A 19313-nucleotide genomic window follows, 5' to 3' on the forward strand; every position below is an offset into this window, starting at 1 on the left:
TGGGCGCCCAGGGCCATGGACCGGGTCGCCACCGTCACATCCCCCTGTGAACACTGGACCTGGTACTGAGTACCCCACGGCCCTGGCAGGGCGACTCACTTTGGCATCACGAACAGGATGGACTGACCCAGCAAATCGGGTCATGTGAGCCTAAGAGACTGTGCCTGAACTGTGCTTTATTGAGAGACTGTGTAATGTAATTTGCCGCCAAAACCACCACCATTAGAGCACCATGTGGCGTGCAGGAGGAATGGGGCATCTTGTCGTGGTCGGAGCTTAGAAAAATGGCGCAAAAGTAGTAGCTGTCCCTCACAGATACTATTATGTCCGAAAGATATGCCCATCAACGAAAGAGGTCCACCTCCTAGTCTGGGATGGCGGGGGAAGAAGAGACCACCCACAACAGGAAGATGCCGAGGAGAACCTGGTTGGCAAGATGGCGAGCGGAGGTCACCCGAAGGAGGGGGAGGAAGCCTGCAGCTGTCCCAGCCAATTGGACGACGAGGAGACCCTGCCATCGCTGATGAACCCAGAGGTTCTCGGCGCAGAGCCGGATGAGCTATGTCGTCAGCTCCGGCGATCCTGGTACCGCGCAGCTGCAAACATCCGGGAGCAGCAGCGCAGCCAACCCCTGGAGCTCAAGCCTGCAGCGGAGGAGACCGGCACCAGAGAACTCACGGCAGAAGGTAGGAAAAACAACCCTACCCCGGTAACCGAGGACACCCTGCTAGGTTCCCTAGATGCCACACCGCCACTGCCACCCAGCCGGGTGTGTAGTCTCCTCACGTGGGAATAGCCCTGGGAGATGCTACAAACTGCCAACGCCTCGCTACAGCCAATGAGGGAGGCCCCAGATGTACACGGGGAATGGGTGACCTTCAGGTGGCAGCACTCCAGCACCAACCTAATTGGGTTCCCCAGGGAGGCCCAAGCTGAAGGAGAGCAGCTGGAAGTAATCAGCCAGGACGAGTATCGTCGGCAGCAGGTGCTCCAGCGAGAACAGGAGGACAGGGAGCAGGACCTCCGACGCCAGGCCGCAAAAGAAAAAGATCTACAGGCTAAGGCTCGGGCCAGGAAAGAAAGTTATGAGGATAGGGGCCCACAGAGATATGGGACTGTGGTGGCGTTCCGCATTAAATCTGGCTGGGGATTTATCAAAGAACCCGACCTATATCCTGAGGTGTTTGTCACCAGACGGGATGTAGAGGCTCACCTGCAGGAGGGACACCCAGGTAGGGACCTCTACCCCGGCGACCACGTTACCTACACCAGGCACTGGGGAGATAAAGGATGGTATGCCCTGCATGTGCATAAATGTGTGCTGAAAGTCACCAAACCACCAGCTCGTAATCTTGAACCACCACAAGCAGCCCTGCTTTGCTCACCTGCATCCCCACCTGGCAAGGTGATAATCACACCTACTTCTGATAGAGCACCCGTCACCATGTGCTCAAAGTCTACTCAAACTGAAATTTAGCAAAGTTCAAGGAGCACCCAGACTCCCATTTTGAGCATTGACGCACTTTATGTGGTACCTGGCAATCATCCAAATCCACAGGTACTACCTTGGAAAAAGAACTAGATCTGCAAAATTTGAATATGACTGTAAATAGTTGGAAGTTAACCCATTACTGGAAAGTTTAAAAATGACTGCTACCATTTAAAAGTTTTGATAAACCTGACCAGGTTTCCATTTAAAGGGGTCCTTCATTAAAAGGGATCCTCTGTTTACAGAGTTCATTCGTTTAAAGAACATTTGAATCATGGATGGTGAATGGTTCACAAACTATCTTGTAAATAGTTTGCACCTTCTTAAAGGTGCTTTATACTGGTTTGACAAAGAAGCTTTAAAGAGACTGCTTCTAATATTGCTGTGAAAGTTGCTTTGTTTTACAGAGACCTGAAGAAAAACCCGCTTGGCACGGCAGGATTGCGGGTCTGGATACACGCCTTGTAGCCCGCCCAAGACCAACATTGGGGATTAATGAAGGGTACCTCGCATCATTGCTGCTGTTATAAAGTTATTGATTGACTTGAGTATTAAATTGCACTACCTCCATATTAAAAGACTTGAATATTGTTTGCACCCTTAAAGGGAATGTTGACTTATTGCACTATTCAAAGTTAGTTAGAATTGAACTTTATACGCTAGAAAGTTAATATATTAGTGAGATAATATACTGAATAAAAATTGAAACTTGAACCTAGATAGCGTTGTGTGCAGAAAGTAATTAAAAATGTCAGATGTTGCACTGTTGAATCAGATGGACTTGATGTAGGGGTAGTCTCTGTTGGTAGGAAAGTTCTGCACTTTGAATAAAGATAATGTTTGTTTTGCACTTGAAGCCTTTAAGAGATAGTATACCCGTATCGGGTAATAGCATTTAATAGTTAGTTACTTATTATACTGTTCTTTATTGCTAAAAGTAGGCCTACAATGTAAATATGTTCTTGTAACGTTCAAGTGTTCATACCTCCCATAAAGGGAAGCTGTAGTTTATACTATTAACTTGTTTTACATGTTTTATAGCATTTCAAAAATTGTATGTCTTTTTGCTAAAATATTGTTGTTCTTCTTTTCCCAGTCCGGGAGTACTGGTCGTCACAGTAGCATTGCTTTCCTCACGGGGAGAGTGATGTTACGTTTGGAGGCAAGAAGGGATAACTGGCACCAGGTAAACACAAGCATGCAACACATTCACACTCCAGGCCACCAGCGGGAGCTTTTGATCCTATTTACTAGGTGACTCCCCATATATATGTTAGTTTGGAGGGAAAGTTAGTCAGTTCCTGTCAGTGAGACAGAGGGGAAGGAACCAGAAAGATGTGCGAGAGAGAGAGATAGATTGCCAGAAGGGAGCTTGTTGTGGAACATCAGCTAAGGCGGAGCTGGTATGATATGAGAATAGCTGAGCAGACATGGGGGTCTTCAGCTCCTGGAAGAAAGAGGAAACTGAGAAGGAAAGAACATCGTTCAGTCAGTTTTTGCCAGTAATAAACACCTGTGGTAACTACTGCAACTGTGCTGATGTCATAAACACATACATCCATGATACAGGAGAAGATTCTGGAACCACCAGACATTCAGTCGTATGAGGAGCCGTACTTGATGTGTCTGGAGACCTGGAGCTTCATCACTCCACAATTGGAGGAAGGGGACACCACCTAGCCAGCCTGATCAGCCATACCACCTAGCCAGCCAGATCAGCCGTACCGCCTAGCCAGCCAGATCAATGGGGTGACAGATGTTGCAGCTAGATCTCCCCCACGTCCGGTACTCCACGCCTTCACCTTTATGTGTACGGCCTGAAGAGGTTGCATTCAGCTTCTCTATTCCAAATGTGACACAATGTACAAATTCTGGTACAATTTGCTATTCCGTGTCAGCATTAAACCTTCTAAGCCCAAGGGAAGGGCAGTCCTCCAGCCATGGTTCCCTAGAGGTTTCCACCACAGGAGGTTTTTCCTCTCTTGAGTGCTGAAGGATGATTCTTCGTGAGTCAAAGGTTGTGCCATTTTCAGTGCCTTTTTCATAGTGATTGGCTGATTCTAAATTTCAGACACTGAATTAAATAATAATGTGATTTGTAATAAAATTCGGTTAATTTCACATTCAATAAAAGTATTTTGTGTGTTTCTTTCACAATCTTGGGTTGGGAGGATTTTCTTGGGAATCAGGTTCCAGCACCTATGATCAAGCCAAGAAGCCAGATATGGAGTCAGCGCAATTTTAACCCTGGGCTAGAAGACAGGACGGAGCAGAGATGACAACGTGTTACTGCACAATTAGCACAAGCTCACACTCTTCCTTGCATTCAGATAATGGAGGTGATAAGAGTTCACTAGTTGAATTAATCTGGTAGCCCGCCCTAATGTTACGCTGATTTTTAAAAAATTTTCACCACATCATTCCAAAAGCAATATCTTTTTCCCATTGGCATAGACATACAATGGCTTTTTTCCAATTGCATTATTTGTAGCATTTTTTTCATTAATGTTTAAACTGATGTGAATGAAGCCTAATCTAGACTTTGTTTAATGAACTAACTTTTACCTCTGGGTGTTGTAAGAATATGCAGGTGATAAGAAACAAAGAAGAAAGAAAAGTCTCTATTCAGCTTTCCAATCCCTTTACCTGACCCTGTTACTACCTAGGGGCTTTGTAAGGTTACCACGACAGGGAGATACTTCAAAACTTCTGCTTCTACAAAACAGGTGCTCTGCTGAATTGAGGAAGAACAATAGTCACCCAGTCCAACTACAGGACTGTTCCACTCTGCACTCTAGTCTTCCTCCTGCAGTCGGGCGTCAGGTCTCAGCCTGCTCCACGGTGGTCTGCTTCACTTGATGGGTAGACAAACTGTCATACTCGGCAGAGGGGATTAAACAATATACAAAGCTGTGGTATTACACTCTGTGCATTGCTGGGGCAGATTTCAGCTGATCAGTGGGGGTGCTGGGTGGTAGGCCCCTGACTGATCACATATTGATGACCGATATCCACGGAGCCGTACCACGTGGCCTCCCTCCCACACCCATCTTCCCAATTTCAACACTATCTTTATCCTTCTTACTTTTGGACCCAGTGGCAACCTCCCTCTGGCTCAAATTGACACACCTGGACCTGGGTATTTATGGACTCCCAGTCTGCTTCAGGGAGTCGCCGGTGATAGTCATATTTTCCCTTGTGAAGTCTTGGCGCAATAGCAGTTGGCCAACTTACTCTCTGGAGCTGTTGGAGGACGTTTGGTGTTACCTCTCTGAGTCTGCTCTAGCTAACTTTTTATACTGTATGTAGGGAGGCTATGTTGTGACTCATACTGTATTTAGGGAGACTATGTGGGCTCATACTATATATAAGGAAATTGTGTGGGGGTCATACTGTATAAAGGAGGGCTGTGTGTGGTCTCATACTGTATATGGGGGGCTTATTGTATATAGGGGGTTTGTGTGAGGGCTCATACTGTGTATAAGTGGGCTATGTGAGAGCTCATTCTGTATATAGGGAGGCTATGTGGAGACTCATACTGTATATAGGGGATTTTACGAACTCATAGTGTATATAGGGAGGATATATGGGAACTCATACTGTATATAGGGGGCTGTGTTGCAGCTCACACTCTATATAGGGGGTTCTGTGTGGACTTACACTGTATATAGAGGGTGCTATGTGAGGGATCATACTGTACATAGAGGCAGCTGTGTGGTGGCTTATGCTGTATATGATATATGAGGGAATGTGTGGGGTCATACTGTGTGTGGGATCATACTGTATATAGGGGACTATGTATGGGATCGTACAGTATATCGGGATCATATTACTGTATATAGGTTGCTGTGTATGGGCCCATGATGTGTATAAGGGTCTGTGTGAGGACTCATGCTGCATATAGAGGGGCTGTATGAGGGCTCATAATGTATATAGGGGGCTATGAGTTCATACTGTATAAGGGGGCTCTGTGAACTCATACAGTGTTGTGTTAGGGCTCATACTCTATATCAGAGGCTCATACTGTATATATGGGGCTGTGTGGGCTCAGGCTGTATATAGGACGGTTGTGTGTTGGTTCATACTATATATAGGGAGGCTGTGAGCAGTCATACTGTATATAAGTGGTGTCAACATGCTTAATTTTGCTCAATATAAAAGTAAATAAAAGTGATACAATTAATATCAATATAACACAATAATTGTAATTAATATGTTAATATTAATATTGAGCTGAATTAATTTCAGCCTATTGGTTCAACCTTCCACAAAAGTCACGCTATCTCATGTGGCCCCTCGGGAAAATTAACTGCCCACCATATCTTTAGATAGATCATCAATATGTTAGTCCCTGACAACCCAAATAATTCCCATTAATAGCATTGCACATTCACTACTTTGGTGAAATATCATTTAAGAAAATGCTGTATAAAAATCCTTAGTTTAAACCTGGTTCAATTACATTTTTCCAGCCAGCAATATGTGCTCTGTGGTCTCTATACATATGAAATTCTTTGTGATATATTCTCAGTACTACTACTACTATTACCAATAGGAGTTGTAGTAGTAGCAGCAGCAGCAACACTAGTATACTAAATACTAAATTTCCAATGTACTAGAATTTATTTTTATGTAATTTTTTTCAATTCAACTATGAGTAATCTTCTTTACCAGCAGATGGCAAAATTGTCAAGTGTATAATAATTAGGTGAGATCTGTTGGGAACATTATAAACTTTTGAAACATTGTCTCCAGCGTCTACAATGTGAACAGTTTTATGGTAAGACCATGATTTGTATATTTACTTTATACAGATAGCAGTTATTTAAAGCATCACTCCAGCTTTTTTTCTTTTCAGCGCTGAAGTGATGCTTCTAATGTAAGATTCATCTCTGCCTCTACTTTTTTACTCACCCTCCAGAGTCTTTGCTTTTTTTGGTGCCACTTTGGTACCACAGCGCCATCTTGTGACCTCAACTTCAGACAGGCCGGAAGTCAGAGGTAACGTCACAATCTCCCAGTATAAGTATCACGGGGTTACCGCGACAATGTGGAGCTAGAAGACTGCAGTGTCTGATTGCTCCTACTCCGGCACTGAAAAAAAGAAGTACTTCTCCTTCATGTTAATTGTGTTTATTTCTTCTGGCAGAACAGGGGTTAATCGGCCATGTTGGAAATCCCTGTGCTCACAGCTGAGCTCACTTAGCCACTACTTTCCCTTTTATAATCTGGGCTCTGTTACAAATCCTTGTCAGAGCTAGCATTTGCTACATAGCTATAGGAGGAAGAGTTGTTCATATGAGAAGGACAGTTGGAGGAGTTATCTGTGACTGTTGCTTGGTTTGTATGTGTGGTAATTCCTATCCTTCTCTATTTTGGTTTATTCCCTTACCTCCATTGTTACGGATCTTGTTGTGATTCGGTTCGTGGGCTCCCCCGGTGGTCTCTTGTGGTACTGGTGTCCTGCAAGCTTTGCCTTCTCAGTTCACCTGTTCCTATCAGGATGTGGGAGTATCCTATTTAACCTTGCTCCTCAGTCATTCTAATGCTGGCCATCAATGTATCCAGAGTGATTCTGTTGCATGTTCCTGCTCCCAGTTTTCTGCTCAGCTAAGTTGGACACTTTAGTCCTTAAGTCTATTTTTGTATGTTTTGTCCAGTTTGCACTTATGTGAATCTCTGCAGCTGGAAGCTCTTGTTGGGCTGAAATTACCACTCCGGTGTCATGAGTTGTCACATGAGTTAAGGTAATTTCAGGATGGTGTTTTGAAGGGTTTTGCAGCTGACCGCGAAGTCCTCTGTTGTATCTTTCTGCTATTTAGTTAGCGGGCCTCTCTGTGCTAAATCTGCTTTCATACTACGTGTGTCTTTTCATCTGCTCTCACCGTTATTATATGTGGGGGGCTGCTATCTCCTGTGGGGACATTCTCTGGAGGCAAGCCAGGACTGTGTTTTCTTCTACCAGGGGTAGTTAGTTCTCCGGCTGGCGCGCGGCATCTAGAGACAACGCAGGAATGCCCCCTGGCTACTTCTAGTGTGGTGTGTAGGTTTAGCATCGCGGTCAGCTCTAGTTTCCATCACCCGAGAGCTTGTCCGTTTATTCTATGCTTCTGATGTTTCCTTGCCATTGGAAACCATAACAGTATGGCCAGCCAAAATGTTTAATCTATAGGCTGAAGCAGGAGAGAAAAGGAACTGTGTGAAACCTTTTTTTTTTTTTTTTCCTCTGAAGTTGCACTCCAGCTCTAATTGCAGTCTCCTGTTTTCCTCTCCTCTTAACCCCTGAATGGCTCAGACTTTATCTGTTGAAATATGGATCCCCAGAGTCTGGCTACCAATTTGAATAATCTTGCCTCTAAAGTTCAGAATATACAAGATTTTTTGTTACATGCTCCTCGGTCTGAACCTAAAATTCCTATACCGGAGTTTTTTTCTGGAGATCGATCTTGTTTTCTAAATTTTAAATACAATTGTAAATTGTTTCTTTCGCTGAGATCTCATTCTGCTGGAGATCCTGCCCAGCAAGTAAAAATTGTTATTTCTTTACTGCGGGGTGACCCCCAAAATTGGGCATTTTCATTGGCACCAGGGGATCCTGCGTTGCTCAATGTGGATGCGTTTTTTCTGGCTTTGGGGTTGCTTTATGAGGAACCAAATTTGGAGATTCATTTTAAAAAACCCTAATAGCCCTCTCTCAGGGGAAAGATGAAGCCGAAATATATTGCCAAAAATTTCGAAAATGGTCTGTGCTTACTCAGTGGAATGAGTGCGCTCTGGCGGCAATTTTCAGAGAAGGTCTCTCTGATGCTGTAAAAGACGTCATGGTGGGGTTTCCTGCGCCTACTGGTCTGAATGAGTCCATGACAATGGCAATTCAGATTGATCGGCGTTTACGGGAATGCAAACCTGTGCACCAGTTGGCGGTGTCTTCTGAAGAGGCACCACAGAGTATGCAATGTGATAGCTTTCTGTCCAGAAGCGAACGACAGATTTATAGGCGCAAAAATCATTTGTGCTTCTATTGTGGAAATTCTACTCATGTTATATCAGCATGCTCTAAACGAACAAAGAAAGTTGATAAATCCTCTGCTATTGGCACTTTGCAGTCCAAGTTTATTTTGTCTGTAACTCTAATTTGTTCGTTATCTTCTATTGTTGCGGATGCGTATGTGGATTCTGGCGCCGCTTTGAGTCTTATGGATTGGTCCTTTGCCAGGCGCTGTGGGTTTGATCTAGAGCCTCTGGAAGTTCCTATACCTTTAAAGGGTATTGATTCTACACCATTGGCTAGTAATAAACCACAATACTGGACACAAGTGACTATGCGTATGACTCCAGACCATCAAGAGGTGATTCGCTTCCTTGTACTGTATAATCTACATGATGTGTTGGTGCTGGGATTGCCATGGTTGCAAACTCATAACCCAGTCCTTGACTGGAAAACAATGTCTGTACTAAGCTGGGGATGTCAGGGAAATCATGGGGACACATCTTTGGTCTCCATTGCTTCATCTATTCCCTCTGAAATTCCTGAGTTTTTGTCTGATTATCGTGAGGTTTTTGAGGAATCTACTCTTAATTCTCTTCCTCCTCACAGAGATTGCGATTGCGCCATAGATTTGATCCCTGGCAGTAAATTTCCTAAGGGTCGTCTATTCAATCTGTCTGTACCTGAACATGCTGCCATGCGAGAGTATATTAGGGAGTCCTTGGAAAAGGGACATATTCGTCCTTCTTCGTCTCCTCTTGGAGCGGGGTTCTTTTTCGTAGCTAAAAGCGATGGTTCTTTGAGACCTTGTATTGATTATAGACTCTTGAATAAGATCACAGTCAAGTATCAGTATCCTTTGCCATTGCTGACAGAGTTATTTGCTCGCATTGAGGGGGCGAAGTGGTTCTCTGAGATTGATCTTCGCGGTGCGTATAATTTGGTGCGAATTAAGCAGGGGGATGAGTGGAAAACCGCATTTAATACGCCCGAGGGCCATTTTGAGTATTTGGTGATGCCTTTTGGTCTGTCAAATGCCCCTTCGGTCTTTCAGTCTTTTATGCACAATATTTTCCGTGAATATCTGGATAAATTTATGATTGTGTATTTGGACGATATCTTGATTTTTTCGGATGACTGGGAATCTCATGTTCAACAAGTTAGGAGGGTTTTTCAGGTTTTGCGGACCAATTCTCTGTTTGTTAAAGGTTCAAAGTGTGTTTTTGGGGTTCAGAAGATTTCTTTTTTGGGGTACATTTTTTCCCCCTCTTCTATTGAGATGGATCCTGTGAAGGTTCGGGCTATTTGTGACTGGACGCAACCGACTTCTCTTAAGGGCCTTCAGAAATTTTTGGGCTTTGCTAACTTTTATCGTCGATTCATAACTGGTTTTTCTAGCGTTGTCAGGCCTTTGACTGATTTGACTAAAAAGGGTGCTGATGTTGCAGATTGGTCTCCTGCTGCTGTGGAGGCCTTTCGGGAGCTTAAGCGCCGTTTTTCTTCTGCTCCGGTGTTGTGCCAGCCTGATGTTTCTCTTCCTTTTCAGGTGGAAGTTGATGCTTCCGAGATCGGAGCGGGGGCGGTTTTGTCGCAGAAAAGTTCAGATTGTTCAGTGATGAGACCTTGTGCGTTCTTTTCTCGAAAATTTTCGCCCGCCGAGCGAAATTATGACGTCGGTAATCGGGAGCTTTTGGCGATGAAGTGGGCATTCGAGGAGTGGCGTCATTGGCTTGAGGGTGCTAGACATCAGGTGGTGGTCTTGACTGATCACAAAAATTTGATTTATCTTGAGTCGGCCAGACGTCTGAATCCTAGACAGGCGCGCTGGTCATTGTTTTTCTCCCGGTTTAATTTTGTGGTTTCGTATCTGCCAGGTACTAAGAATGTGAAGGCGGATGCCCTTTCTAGGAGTTTTGAACCTGATTCCCCTGGTGATTCGAAACCTACGGGTATACTTAAGGATGGGGTGATATTGTCTGCTGTCTTCCCAGACCTGCGACGTGCTTTACAAGAGTTTCAGGCGGATCGGCCTGATCGTTGTCCGCCTGGTAGATTGTTTGTGCCGGATGAGTGGACCAATAGAGTCATCTCGGAGGTTCATTCTTCTGCGTTGGCAGGTCATCCGGGAATTTTTGGTACCAGAGATTTGGTGGCTAGGTCCTTCTGGTGGCCTTCCCTGTCTCGGGACGTGCGTACTTTTGTGCAGTCTTGCGATGTTTGTGCTCGGGCCAAGCCTTGTTGTTCTCGGGCTAGTGGGTTGTTGTTGCCCTTGCCTGTTCCTAAGAGGCCTTGGACACACATCTCTATGGATTTTATTTCTGATCTCCCTGTTTCTCAGAAGATGTCCGTCATTTGGGTGGTGTGTGACCGCTTTTCTAAGATGGTTCATTTGGTGCCCTTGCCCAAGCTGCCTTCCTCATCTGAGTTGGTGCCCCTGTTTTTTCAGAATGTGGTTCGGCTGCATGGTATTCCGGAGAATATCGTTTCCGACAGGGGATCCCAGTTTGTGTCCAGATTTTGGCGGGCGTTTTGTGCCAGGATGGGCATTGATTTGTCTTTTTCGTCTGCATTTCATCCCCAGACAAATGGCCAGACGGAACGTACTAATCAGACCTTGGAGACTTATTTGAGGTGTTTCGTGTCTGCTGATCAGGATAACTGGGTCTCCTTTTTGCCGTTGGCTGAGTTTGCCCTTAATAATCGGGCCAGTTCTGCCACTTTGGTCTCCCCTTTCTTTTGCAATTCAGGGTTCCATCCTCGTTTTTCATCTGGTCAGGTGGAGTCTTCGGATTGTCCTGGAGTGGATACCATGGTGGATAGGTTGCATCGTATTTGGGGGCAGGTGGTGGACAATTTGGAGTTGTCCCAGGAGAGGACTCAACGTTTTGCTAATCGCCATCGTCGTGTTGGTCCTCGTCTTCGTGTTGGGGACTTGGTGTGGTTGTCCTCCCGTTTTGTCCCTATGAGGGTCTCTTCTCCTAAGTTTAAGCCTCGGTTCATCGGTCCTTATAAGATTTTGGAAATTCTTAACCCTGTGTCTTTTCGTTTGGACCTCCCAGCATCCTTTGCTATCCATAATGTCTTCCATCGGTCATTATTGCGGAGGTATGAGGTACCACTTGTGCCTTCTGTTGAGCCTCCTGCTCCTGTGCTGGTTGAGGGTGAATTGGAGTACGTGGTGGAGAAAATCTTGGACTCCCGTGTTTCCAGACGGAGACTTCAATATCTGGTGAAATGGAAGGGCTACGGTCAAGAGGATAATTCTTGGGTTACAGCTTCTGATGTTCATGCTTCTGATTTGGTCCGTGCCTTTCATAGGGCTCATCCAGATCGCCCTGGTGGTTCTTGTGAGGGTTCGGTGCCCCCTCCTTAAGGGGGGGGTACTGTTGTGATTCGGTTCGTGGGCTCCCCCGGTGGTCTCTTGTGGTACTGGTGTCCTGCAAGCTTTGCCTTCTCAGTTCACCTGTTCCTATCAGGATGTGGGAGTATCCTATTTAACCTTGCTCCTCAGTCATTCTAATGCTGGCCATCAATGTATCCAGAGTGATTCTGTTGCATGTTCCTGCTCCCAGTTTTCTGCTCAGCTAAGTTGGACACTTTAGTCCTTAAGTCTATTTTTGTATGTTTTGTCCAGTTTGCACTTATGTGAATCTCTGCAGCTGGAAGCTCTTGTTGGGCTGAAATTACCACTCCGGTGTCATGAGTTGTCACATGAGTTAAGGTAATTTCAGGATGGTGTTTTGAAGGGTTTTGCAGCTGACCGCGAAGTCCTCTGTTGTATCTTTCTGCTATTTAGTTAGCGGGCCTCTCTGTGCTAAATCTGCTTTCATACTACGTGTGTCTTTTCATCTGCTCTCACCGTTATTATATGTGGGGGGCTGCTATCTCCTGTGGGGACATTCTCTGGAGGCAAGCCAGGACTGTGTTTTCTTCTACCAGGGGTAGTTAGTTCTCCGGCTGGCGCGCGGCATCTAGAGACAACGCAGGAATGCCCCCTGGCTACTTCTAGTGTGGTGTGTAGGTTTAGCATCGCGGTCAGCTCTAGTTTCCATCACCCGAGAGCTTGTCTGTTTATTCTATGCTTCTGATGTTTCCTTGCCATTGGAAACCATAACAGGATCTGCAACACAGGACTAAGGCAGAAGGGGAAAACTGACCCTGCACTATGACTAGGCTGAAACCCTACGATGGAATGGGCGACCCATTCATTGCGAATAGACCCACGGACGATCCTAGGTTAATCTCAAGCGAAGACTTATTGATAAGGGGTTCCCTAAAATAACTAAGGACTGGGTACAAAAAACTGGTCACCTAATAATAGAAAACAAAGAGAAGGCTGCAGAAACCAATAGAAAACAGAAACTAAGGCTAGCAGAACCAGAGGTACCAGCACTGCACAAATAACACACACAGAAGACAAAGCAAAGCACCAAGCTAGAGCTCAAGCAGATAAACACTGTTGTCCAGCAAGGACTGGGAGGCAGGTGCTGGTTAATAAAGAGTGAAACACCTGACCCAAGACAAACCCAGCACCAGAGTAAAAAGACCAGCAGCCAGAACTCCACAAGAAAATGGTGGATAGTCACAAACTAAACAGATTCTAACATCCATGCCCCGATGCATTCCCGTGTTATATTTGAGTGAATATTTTGCATGCCTGGAGTTTTCTGTTAACTAGTGTTGAGCATTCCGATACCGCAAGTATCGGGTATCGGCCGATACTTGCGGTATCGGAATTCCGATACCGAGATCCGATACTTTTGTGGTATCGGGAATCGGAATCGGAAGTTCCCAGTGTATGGTTCCCAGGGTCTGAAGGAGAGGAAACTCTCCTTCAGGCCCTGGGATCCATATCCATGTAAAAAATAAAGAATTAAAATAAAAAATAGGGATATACTCACCCTCTGACGCGCCCTGGTAGTAACCGGCAGCCTGCTTTGCTTAAAATGAGCGCGTTCAGCACCTTCCATGACGTCACGGCTTCTGATTGGTCGCGTGCTGCTCATGTGACCGCCACGCGACCAATCACAAGCAGCGACGTCATTCGCAGGCCCTAAACTCCTCATTCTAGGAATTTAGGACCTGAGAATGACGTCGCGGCTTGTGATTGGTCGCGTGGCGGTCACATGAGCGGCACGCGACCAATCAGAAGCCGTGACGTCATGGAAGGTGCTGAATGCGCTCATTTTAAGCAAAGCAGGCTGCCGGTTAACAGCGGTAAGGTGCAGGGGCCTCCGGACGGGTGAGTATATCAATATTTTTTATTTTAATTCTTTATTTTACACATTAATATGGATCCCAGGGCCTGAAGGAGAGTTTCCTCTCCTTCAGACCCTGGGAACCATCAGGATACCTTCCGATACTTGGTGTCCCATTGACTTGTATTGGTATCGGGTATCGGTATCGGCGATATCCGATACTTTTCGGGTATCGGCCGATACTATCCGATACCGATACTTTCAAGTATTGGACGGTATCGCTCAACACTACTGTTAACCCTTGTTTGTATTGCCTTGTTTGTAGGGTTGTTGTACTACGGTGCACAGTAGCGCTCCTTTTCCCTGGGTGGGGGAAGAGAACAGATGAGGGCTAACTCAGGAGATAAGGCAAGGGTGGAGGCCCAGGCATCTTCACCTTCAGAAGTATCCCCAGGAGTAGGGTGAACTAGGGCACCCCCTAGTGTTAGGGACAGGGAAGGAGCCCTTGGTCCCGGGTCACCCGACAGCTGTGTCATGACAATAAGTCTAGAACAAGGCTTTCATAGACTTGTATTGAGTTGTGACAGTCGGCTCGCTCCATGAAACACTGGCGCAGCCATCAGGTCACAAACTGCTGGTGACTGACTGGAGCGGTGGAGTTAAAAAATGAGGATGGCTGCAAAGTAGTATAAAAGTAGGGTCAAGGACCTTAGATTAGAAGCACCACTCCAGTGGTAAAATAAAAGCCGCTGGACTGGTGCTTTAAAGGGAACCTGACAGAAGTATTTATCCCTAGAGTATATAAGGAGCACTTTATCAACCTCTTAAAGGAAACCCAACAGCAGGATTTCACACCCCAAGCTATTTATATATGCATGTACCTTTTACAAAGACGAGTCCAGCAATACCTTTATATCAGGGGTGAGGAAAATCTGGCCCGTGGGCTATTTGCGGCCTACAGTGCCATTTGAACCGACACATGACCAAACTCCTGGTGTGCCTCTGGCTTTGTTTTCTTTGCTGCTGGCCTTTTAATTTTTCTGTAGCAGCACGAACATAGCATGCGCTACTGAATGCAGCGGTATACTCAATGATCAGCATCAGGATGTTCTTTGTGGGCAAATATAGCACACTCTATGCTCCAACCTTTTTGCAGCAGTCGCAGTGTCTCCTATGTGACATATACAGGTGCTTCTCACATAAATAGAATATCATCAAAAAGTTAATTTATTTCAGTTCTTCAATACAAAAAATGAAGCTCATATATTATATAGAGTCATTACAAACAGAGTGATCTATTTTGAGTGTTTATTTCTGTTAATATTGATGATTATGGCTTACAGCCAATGAACACCCAAAAGTCATTATCTCAGTAAATTAGAAAAATTAACAAAAAACACCTGAAGAGGTGTTATGTGTTGAGCTCCCGCCGCTGCACAGGGGAATCTCGAACCATCTCCGCTGCAGTCTCCCATTCTCCTCCAGCCGCAGTGGAGCCTGCTCAGCAGAGACGTTGGTCCCAGCATCTGGCTCAAGCTGATACTGTGCAGCTGGTTACTGCTGTCCTTCCAGGCTCAGCCATTGTAACCAGTACTGATCAGCGGCGAGCAGGCAGCCCTGTGACTAAGTCCTGCTTTTCTTCTCCTGAGCATGCCCAAGGGACGACCTCTCATTGGATGTCGGGGGTCACATGCTCAGGTCCTGTAGCAGCTCCTATTGGACAACTAGGAAGGTCCTTGAGAGCTTCTGCTATAAAAGATTCGCATGACCACATGGCCATGCGCTAGTATAAACTTAGTAACGTGTGTGTGTGTGGATGTATGCCTGTCGATGGATGAAAGTTCTGAATCATTCCCATCCCTAGTGTTGTTGACTGCTCGCAAATGGTGGAAGCTACCTAGCGCCTGACAGTGCTATTCTGCACAGCTAGCACACGATACAGCGTCTGATAGCAGTGACCACCAGTGCGGCGCCATGCGCTAATAGAGCGCTTTCCTGGCCCAAGTCTGGGAGGTTAGTGGCGTCCGCCAGAGTGGCACTGCACGCACTCTTGTGCATTAAATTATTATTTCTGTTTATCTCTGACACCCCAGTTGCGGTGTTGAGCACAAGAGGTCAAGAGGAACTCTTTCCTTTAGTCTTGGGACAGAGTTCTGTGACTCTTTGCTTGCGCTCTTTGTGCGGTTACCGCAGCCCTGTGATGCAACAGGGTTCGCTTCCTTCATACCGGGTAAAGCTAACCCATGTGAGTATCCACATTATACCGCCATATAGTCTGTCATTACTCAGCAGCAGGTTCCTCTCTGCACAGTGGACCCCGGGCTGCGAACGCACCTTATACCATCCTTCTAATTATTTGGTGCTTTCTGCTGGCCCTAACAAGAGGCTTCCTAAGCATTTAAAAAGGTCCCTTAGTCTGTTTCAGTAAGCTCCACAATCATGCCTTTTGTGGTTTACCCTCCTTGTGGAGTGTGTTAATGACTGCCTTCTGGACATCTGTAAAGTCAGCAGTCTTCCCCATGATTGGTAAAAAAGCTGGCTGTTCACAGAGTTCTGTATCCAAGCATATTAATGGAAAGTTGAGTGGAAGGAAAATGTGGGGTAGAAAAAGGTGCACAAGCAACAGTGATAACAGCAGCTTTGAAAGGATTGTTAATGAAAGGCCCTTCAAAAATTTGGGGGAGATTCACAAGGAGTGGACTGTTGCTGCTGGAGTCATTGCTTCAAGAGGCACCACACACAGATATGTCCAGGACATGGGCTACAAGTGTCGCATTTCTTTTGTCAAGCCACTCATGACTAATAGACAACGCCAGAAGCGTCTTACCTGGGCCAAGGAGAAAAAGAACTGGACTGTTGCTCAATGGTCCAAGGTGTTGTTTTCAGATGAAAGTACATTTTGCATTTCATTTGGAAATCAAGGTCCCAGAGTCTGGAGGAAGAGTGGAGAGCCACACAATCCAAGCTGCTTGAGGTCTAGTGTGAAGTTTCCACAATCAGTGATGGTTTGGGGAGCTGTTGTGAATTTGCTTTTTGGCTCCCTCTAGTGGTTACTTGTGATTTGACTCTGGGTATGTCAGTCATCCCTTGTATGCTCACCTGGGCCGTTAGTTCAGGGGTGTTGCTATATAAGCTCCCTGGACCTTCAGTTCAATGCCTGGCAACGTTGTAATTAGAGCTAATCTGTTGTGCTCTTGTCTACTGATCCTGGTTCCTGCTAGATTAAGCTAAGTCTGCTTTCTTGCTTTTTGCTATTTGTTTTTGTTTGCATTTTTGTCCAGCTTGTACTTAATCTGTATCCTGTCCTTGCTGGAAGCTCTAGGGAGCTGGTGTTCTCCCCCCGGGCCGTTAGACGGTTCGGGGGTTCTTGAATTTCCAGCGTGGATGTTTGATAGGGTTTTTGTTGACCATATAAGTTATCTTACTACATTCTGCTATTAGTAAGCGGGCCTCTCTTTGCTAAACCTAGTTCATTTCTATGTTTGTCATTTCCTCTTACCTCACCGTTATTATTTGTGGGGGGCTTGTATCCTACTTTTGGGGTCCTTTCTCTGGAGGCAAGAGTGGTCTTTGTTTTCCTCTTCTAGGGGTAGTTAGTTCTCCGGCTGGCGCGAGACATCTAGCGACCAACGTAGGCATGTTCCCCGGCTACTTCTAGTGTTGGCGTTAGGAGTAGATATATGGTCAACCCAGTTACCACTGCCCTATGAGCTGGATTTTTGTACTTCACAGACTTACCTATTTTTCTGAGACCCTCGCCATTGGGGTCATAACAGTTTGCCAGGCCCCCAGTATTAAATGTTATATGCATTGCAGAAGCAGGATTATAGGAAAGAAAATTCGGAGTTTTTTTTTCCTCTCTCTCATTTTTTTTTTCTTTTCCCCTTTACCTCTGAGTGGCTCAAGCTTGCTGCAGACATGAATGTCCAGACCTTGATTACAAGTGTGGACCAGCTTGCTGCTCGTGTGCAGGGCATACAAGATTATGTTACCAGAAATCCTATGTCAGAACCTAAGATACCGATTCCTGAATTGTTTTTCGGAGACCGATTTAAGTTTAGAAATTTCAGGAATAATTGTAAATTATTTTTGTCCCTGAGACCCTGTTCATCTGGAGACTCCGCTCAGCAAGTGAAAATTGTTATTTCTTTTTTACGGGGCGACCCTCAGGATTGGGCCTTCTCGCTGGCGCCAGGAGATCCGGCATTGGCGGATATTGATGCGTTTTTTCTGGCGCTCGGTTTACTTTATGAGGAACCCAATCTTGAGATTCAGGCAGAAAAAGCCTTGCTGGCTATGTCTCAGGGCCAGGACGAGGCTGAAGTGTATTGCCAAAAATTTCGGAAATGGTCCGTGCTGACTCAGTGGAACGAGTGTGCACTGGCCGCAAATTTTAGAAATGGCCTTTCTGAAGCCATTAAGAATGTGATGGTGGGTTTCCCTATTCCCACAGGTCTAAATGATTCCATGGCCCTGGCTATTCAAATTGACCGGCGGTTGCGGGAGCGCAAAACCGCAAATTCCCTTATGGTGTTGTCTGAACAGGCACCTGATTTAAGGCAATGTGATAGAAAAACCGCAAATTCACCTATGGTGCTGTCTGAACAAACACCTGATTTAATGCAATGTGATAGAATCCTGACTAGAAATGAGCGGAAAATTCATAGACGCCAGAATGGCTTGTGTTACTACTGTGGTGATTCTACACATGTTATCTCAGCATGCTCTAAACGTCTAACTAAGGTTGTTAGTCCTGTCACCGTTGGTAATTTGCAACCTAAATTTATTCTATCTGTAACTTTGATTTGTTCACTGTCATCTTATCCTGCCATGGCGTTTGTAGATTCAGGTGCTGCCCTGAGTCTTATGGATCTGTCATTTGCCAAGCGCTGTGGTTTTGTTCTTGAGCCATTAGAAAATCCTATCCCTCTTAGGGGTATTGATGCTACGCCGTTGGCAGAAAATAAACCGCAGTTTTGGACACAGGTTACCATGTGTATGACTCCTGAACATCGGGAGGTTATACGTTTTCTTGTTTTGCATAAAATGCATGATTTGGTTGTTTTGGGGTTGCCATGGTTGCAGACCCATAATCCAGTCTTGGATTGGAAGGCCATGTCAGTGTCAAGTTGGGGATGCCGTGGAAATCATGGGGATTCCCTGCCCGTGTCTATTGCTTCTTCTACGCCTTCGGAAGTTCCGGAGTATTTGTCTGATTATCAGGATGTTTTCAGCGAGTCCAGGTCCAGTGCACTGCCTCCTCATAGGGAGTGTGACTGCGCAATAGAGTTGATTCCAGGCAGTAAGTTTCCTAAGGGAAGATTATTTAACCTGTCGGTACCTGAACATACCGCTATGCGTTCATATATTAGAGAGTCTCTGGAGAAGGGGCATATCCGTCCTTCTTCTTCACCTCTTGGTGCGGGATTTTTTTTTTTGTGGCCAAAAAGGACGGATCTTTGAGGCCTTGTATTGACTATCGGCTCTTAAATAAGATCACTGTCAAATTTCAGTATCCTTTGCCGCTGTTGTCAGACTTGTTTGCCCGGATTAAAGGTGCCAAGTGGTTCACCAAGATAGATCTTCGTGGTGCGTACAACCTTGTGCGCATTAAGCAGGGAGATGAATGGAAAACCGC

This window comes from Ranitomeya variabilis, chromosome 5 (assembly GCF_051348905.1).
Source record: "Ranitomeya variabilis isolate aRanVar5 chromosome 5, aRanVar5.hap1, whole genome shotgun sequence".
Classification (NCBI taxonomy): domain Eukaryota; kingdom Metazoa; phylum Chordata; class Amphibia; order Anura; family Dendrobatidae; genus Ranitomeya; species Ranitomeya variabilis.